The sequence below is a fragment of the Sorex fumeus genome, unplaced genomic scaffold (genome assembly GCF_029834395.1).
Source record: "Sorex fumeus unplaced genomic scaffold, SorFum_2.1 ptg000094l, whole genome shotgun sequence".
Lineage (NCBI taxonomy): Eukaryota > Metazoa > Chordata > Mammalia > Eulipotyphla > Soricidae > Sorex > Sorex fumeus.
Window position 1 is genome coordinate 9,580,614 of NW_026606151.1, and position 7,269 is coordinate 9,587,882.

The window sequence follows — 7,269 nt, forward strand, 5'->3', positions numbered from 1 at the left end:
AATTCAGCACTTGGTTTCACTGATCTCTTGTATTGTCTTTTCAGCATTTATTTCACTTATTTCCACTTTAATTTTTATTATTTATTTACTTCTGTTGACTTTGTGTTTCATTTATTGTTCTTTCTCTAATTTTTTAAGACATGATGTTAGGTTATTTGTTTGAACCTTTTCTTGTTTCCTGATATAAGCCTGTTACGAATTTTCCTGTTAGTTCTGTTTTTGCTGTGTCTCATTTCTTCTGATAGTGCACATCTTCATTTCATTTGTTTTCAAGAATACTTTCATTTCTTCTTAGATTTAATCATTAGGCCAGTTGTTATATAAAGCATCTTGCTTAGTCTACAAATAAGAATAAGCAACTTATTGAGTATTTTCCCAGATTTTTTTTGTGGTTAATTTCTATCTTTATAGTACTGTGATATGAAAAGACACTCGTATAATTTCAATCAGGATGTCTTTACTGATACTTGTTTTTTGTGTCCCGGTATGTGATCTATCATAGAGAATGTTACATGTGCATGAGAGAGAAACGTGTACTTAGATTCTTAGGTGTGGAGAAGCCTATATCTATTAAATGTTTATTCAAGTCCATCTCTTCCATCTCATTTAAGGCTGTCATCTCCTGGTTAATTCTCCATCTTGACTAGTATTTTTAGGAAAATTCATATATATTGTGGTACTGGTAAAATAAAAGTTCATTATTTTTATATTTAAATATTACTTTTTAAGCTGATTATTGATTGCTTGGAAGAAAGACATTCTTAAGCCCCTCCTCACACTTAGATATTATCAGATACTATTGACTTGTTTTTGGTTGACGAGTTAAAAGTGAAAGCATTGTGTAAGGAATTCTGTGAAGACTTCATAGAGAAAGAATGAAAGTGTCTATTTTTGCTTATCTGCTTCTTCTCACTATTTTAATGGAACATATAGCTGTCATAACAGGCACTCAAGTACTTAGGGCCAAAAGGTACTAAGTAAAAGAAAATTCGAGCACAGATTTGGATGTTTAAAACTTGACCTCATGACTTCAAATATAGCCATCTTTTACTATTACCAAGAGTCTATATTTGGCCAAAAGCTGGTAATGGAAAACATATGAGAAGGAAAGTCACATATGTCTAGGAAAACTCTGACCCTCATCAGCATTGTTATAAAGACAAACAATATTTCTTGAAACAATATAAGCTAGAATATTCTGTTATAGGTCAGAATATTTATAGAGCATAATATGTAATTGGAATTTAAATATTTTATTTATTTTCTAAATAAATCAATTCTTATTTTTTATTGAATTACCACAAGATACACAGATTTTAAATATCTTAACTTTGTAATGGTGTGTTTTGTAGACACTAGTAAATATACTTTGAACCTATTAACAAAGGAAGGTGCATTATGACTTTTGAAAACTCTGTGACAGGTAATGCTTCCTTGACTTTAGTTTTGCTCTAGCTAATTATGCACATACGTGGTATATAACACTTTCCATTTTCTCTCAAGACCTTTCTCTCCTCCTTTTAGCTAGTACTCTGTGTTGGTGGAAATCAGGTCACGTGAAATCACTCCAAACTTTCCCAAGTCATGCTACTACTAGGGAATTTCAATCTCAGGACATGGAGACAGGGATAATGATAGGAGAAGTGGCGTTGTTTGACTTGGAGAAGAAAGTTAGAACAGAAGAGAATTCTTTTAATCCTTAGGCGCTTACCTTGCACACAACCAATCCGGGTTCGATTCCCAGCATCCCATATAGTTCCCTAAGCACCGCCAGGAGTAATTCCTGAGTACAGAGGCAGAAGTAACCCCTGTGCATTGCCGGGTGTGACCCAAAAAGAAAAAAAAATGGATGTGAACTATAGCGTAGTAACATTTCACTTTCTATGAGTGAAAGCTGACCATTGGAGAAGTGGACACCCTTGAGCAGTAGTGAGTTCCCCATTCCTGGAAATGTGTCTCCTGGGGAGGACATTGCTCCAGGGTGCTCTACCAGGGCAAAGTGCTGCGATACACAGTGGTTTTGTGACCAACTAAACATGACCTCTTCAAAAGAGAAGAGTTCAACTCAGAGGAAACTGAGTGTCTGAGGAAAGGATGTTGTGGCACTTGCCTGACAGCATGTGGGAGTGAAACTGGAATGTGAGTTTAGCGTTCTTACTATCTAACCTTCCAGGTAGCCATCAGTTCCTGCCAGAACATTCCACCCACAGATGCCCAGTCTGTCTCCACTATGTAAAGGATGTTCCTTAGCCTGCCCCAACCATCTCTTCAATGTCTCTGTCTCTGTCTCTCTCTCTGTCCCTTCACCCTCATCCACCGCCCACTCACTGTCTCTTAACACTTCCATCTTTTAAACACTTCTGCCTACCATTCTTCCCTTGGATACTTGGATGTAGATTTGCTGTGACCTCGGGAAAGAGTTCATACTGCCCAGTAACTACAGAGTAGTAAGACATAAACATTGAAAGAATGACTTTGCAGGGCTAGGACAGTGAGTAAAGCAGTTGCCTTGCATGTGACCAATCTGGGTTTGATCCCTAGCACCCCATATGGTCCCTTGAGCCCTGTCAAAAGTGATTCCAGAGTTCAGAGCCTGGAGCAACACCTGATCACTTCTGGGAGTGATGTAAGGAAAGGAGGGAGGGAGGGAGGGAGGGAGGAAGGGAGGGAGGGAGGGAGAGAGGGAGGGAGGGAGGGAGGATAGGAGCTTGGTAGTAGACTAAAGTATAAATTCAGGTCCTACTTAGAACGACTACTTACTATCACTTCAGCTTTGGTGTCACATTCATTCACTGGAGAGGATGATGCAAATGACAGCTCAAGTTTGCATCTGGTCCCGAGTGCATTGGGTGGATATTCTCTCCTAAGTGGCAGATAGCCTTCCTTCTCTTCCCTTGCCCATTCGTAGGACAGCTGTAAGGCATGTAAAGTATCTCGCCCTGATCACTTCTGGGAGTGATGGCAGTCTCTCTGTATAAATGCTACCTGTGGTTATTATAAGGCAGGTTGTAGGATCAGGTGCTATTAAAGCAACGGAAGTCTAACAACATCCCTTCCTCCCCGTGTATTATGACAGTTGACTGTGATGTGATACCAAGCTTGTGAACAGCTGGTCGGTGCACTCATTTGCTTTGATTCATATCATCCTGGATTGATACTTTGTTACTCATGTGTCTACATATGTGTTGTTCCTGAAAGACACGAATCAGTGCTGACATTTCCAACACCTCTCCCTGAATGCAGTGACAGAGGTCATGGCGAATGGAAAATGTGTGTCGGAGGGGATGAATTCCGGCTGGGCAGTTCCTCCAAGCCAGGCTTGGGAACGACATTTTCCCAGGTGTTAAAGGAACGCTTTGCAGAGAAATGACAAGTTGTGAGTAGAACCTCAGATAATGGAGAGTGCTGGGGCCTCACAGGGTCCTCTTAGGCGACAGCTCTTTCCCCTGTTCATGTTTGAAAGGGAATTATGTGACTGCTGGCACTAGGCAATTATCATTTGTGAAACATTTTTTTTCCTGTGTCATGTCAGAAAAAGACACATACAAACCTTGCCATCAAACAGTACATTCAGGAATTACAGGCATAAGCCAATCTGGTTTTAAAAATGATGTTGCCATCTAAATTCTATTAACCCTACAATGCAATCTCCCGTAGACCCGAATATTGCAATTTCCTTCTCTTTTCACTTTCTTTTTCTCCAATTTAATTTGATTTTTTGCTCTCTTTAGAGAATACACAATAATCGGGTTAGACCATCAGCCTTTCAGCATTGCCCTTAGAGTTCCTTCCCTTTCTATTTCAGCCAATTCTCTACTTCTTTCTTAATCCACTTTCTGCCCAGTGAATATCCCAAGAAGAACTGGACAGAGATAAATCATTTTTCCTTGGAAACTTATCAGGTTAAAAAAATAAACAAGCTGCTGCCCTTCCAAAAACTCAGAAAATCACGTTAGCCTAAGGTACCAAGTCTGTTTATTTTCCTTTATCTAAGGGATAGATTTCATTATGAAAGCGGGGTTTGACTGAATGGCCAAAGGAGTCCCTAATGCTAAGGAAGTGCCAGAAATAATAAATGAATGTGTTTGCTATTGAAATATTCCAATCTCAATTTCAGAAGGGATTGTATTTGTCTTCTCAGAGGGTAGGTAGTGAATCATATAGGTTTTAAATAATGATTTTGCAACTTCAGCTCTTTTGGAAGGTCTACAGAATTGCTTGCCAAATCCTGAAAGCCCAGAGAGTAATTGATTTAACAAGGCTGAAGCAATATTGCTTTTTATGCAGCTTATGGTGTAAACAAATAATTCCTCTTAACACACATCTAACGTTTAATATGATAATGTTTGATATAATTTATCATATTAGATGAAAACAGACACATCTTTTTTTTAAAAAAATCCATCCTTTCTTTTTTCCTTTTCTTTCTCTGACCAAGAAAATGAGACCATAGAGTACATCCTGATGGGAGTAAGCAAAGCTAAGTTACTGGTTTCTTTCTTTCTTTTGAATTTGAGTCTCATGTTGACCTGATTAAAAAGTTAGGAGTTTTCAGTCCATGGGATCCAGGAAAAAGTATCTTTTGATTCTTTAGGAAAGAAAATGAAAAAAAAAATGATAGTGCCAGTAAGAGACCCAAGACTGGTATTTTTTGAAGGAGCACCTCTGGCAACTGAGAAACACTAACAAAACTCAGGAACCTATTGTGTTCAGAAGCTGTGATATTCTGGTTCAACCTGCTACCATCCTGTCTGGCTTCGAGAGTTAGCATTCCAGCCCTCTGGGACTCTGTTGCTCTGAGACAAGATAGGTTAGATGTTGGAACAATCTAAATGGACACTCTCAGCAGTTGGCCTATCAGGTTACAGATATCCTTGGTGACTGCCCAAGCAGTATGACACATAAAATTCCAGAAAGGAACACTAGACATGAATCAACAAGCAATTTTGTGTGATCTTCAGAGAGAATTCATTGGTCTAAAGAATATAAGCAGGAAAGAATCTGCAGAGACAGGAAAGAATATATAAAAGGGCGAATTACACAATTTTAAGGCCCTTTGTCATAACTTTTCCCTTTATTACTTTTCACCTTTTAAAATTTTTACCACGGTGAATAGTACTATAATATTTCAAGAGTAGCTTTGAGTAGTCACATGCATCTAAGCATCATCTCACCCACCACTAAGCTCCTAATATCTTACCAACAACATACCCTCTCTACCCATTTCTCCCACTCCCCTATACTTCCCTCTCACAGTCATTCGTTTTTACAGAGTCTCTGTTATTTTTGTGGTTTTGCTATTTCATTTGCTCTTTTATAATTAAAAACTTGCATAACCTATGCATAGAACCATATAGTAATTGTCTTTCATATCCTGACTTGCTCTACTTACAAAAATCACCTTGCATTCTATCCATCTGGACACACAGATGTATGAGTTCGTCTTAGTGTTCCACATCCCCCTTCGCTGGCCATCGCTCTATGGACAACCTGTGCATTGGCCATCGTGAATAATGCTTCTGTGAATATAAGGATGAAAACATCCCTTCAAATTAGTGTTTTTATATCCTTGGATAAATGCCTAGGAGTGGTAATGGTGAATCATGTGACATTTCCAATTCTGGTTTCTTCAGGAATCATCGTACTGTTTCCCAAAAGCTACATCAGTTTCCATTCCTATATAAACTGTACATGTAAACTGTACATTCCTATAGCACTATACCTTCTTCAACACTTTTAAAACTTAAAATTACATTTGCCAATAGTAACGAGATGAATAACATGTCTTAAATTATTGAATTGTTTAAAAAACAAACTAATATGGCTACATCTTTCATCCATAATCTCAATGATAGTATAAATATAAATGAGACAAAATTATTTTTCTCATGCCTTTTACACTGTATTTACATAACTTACCATCGTAATGATATGGCTATTAGACTCCCTTTAAAAAAATAAACAAAATTCAAAGAAGTGCATCCTTAGGCAATACACTCAGCAAAAGTCTGTTATCAAATCATGTCAATGACTCTACACGGTCTAGAGAGAAGACCCTTAAAATGGAAAATTGACTAGAAGAGTCGCCTTGCACTTTGTAAAGCAGACATGAGCACAATAGCAACGTGCCTCCAACTTTGCAGGCAATTTGCTTCTGGATTGATGTCAAACCAGGAAAATTTCAGCCTGAGGACACATTTTAAAGGAGCTGATGCGTTCTGGAGAATGGGGGAGGAGGTAGAATGGGCGTGTTAATGGAGACCCCACTGTAGTCATGCCGATAGTGCTAATGTGAGCATGACAGTGCAATGTCTATCAGTAAAGCAGAGAATTCTTCCTGCTCCTATTACCCAACCATTCAACCTGCCAACCTGTCATTATTCTAAAGTCAGATTTTTCCCCTTTCTGTTTATAGCTGGCATTTATAATGGCACAGAATACCCAATAATTTTAGAAGGGATGCATCAGAAACGAAGGTCCACGACCTGAAAGAATGCTTAAGCATAACTAGAGGCACAATTAAAAATACTTCAAGACAACTTTGTCAAGATTATACATCCAGTGATAAATCTTTATCATCTTCATTTGTCAAGTACCAAGCTTTTCATAATTGGCTACCTTTATTTATTAAGTATGCATGTATTTGTTAAAAAATAAATGGGGTATTCTTCCAATTTATCTGAAACCAATGTAATTTAAAGGATCTCTGTGAAATTGTCTTTCCATTATACATCCCCACAATTGACCATAGAGGGTTCAGGGCCAGATATATCCTGTTATTTTAACAAATAGGCAACAGAGAAGACCCTGGGGTCACAAAGTTTATTGTGCAGTTTTAGTAAGTGCATCTTGGGCCCAGAGCTGAGTCTCTGGTTCTTTAGCTCCTGACGTAAGTCACAGCAAAATGATTAGGGATACACTGATGTCATCTCATTCACACTTTCTTCCGTGAGGGAAAAAAAAAATCACAGAGCCAAAAGTCTAGCTGGGTAAAGAAGATGAAGGTCAAAGATAGAGAGCCATGAGAAAACATGGGATTTTCAACAGTTCTATCCCTTTTATAGGGTTTTTCGTATGCAGTCGTGGGTACATGACTTTCTCCCTGGATTTCAACTTATTCCAATCCAACTAATTTCCCAGCACACACACACACACACACACACACACACACACACACACACACACACACGAGATGAATTTTCTCTCATTCCCGCATAAGGAAGAATGGAAAGAGCTATTGAACAGTGGGGGAAACCATGACTTAAACCA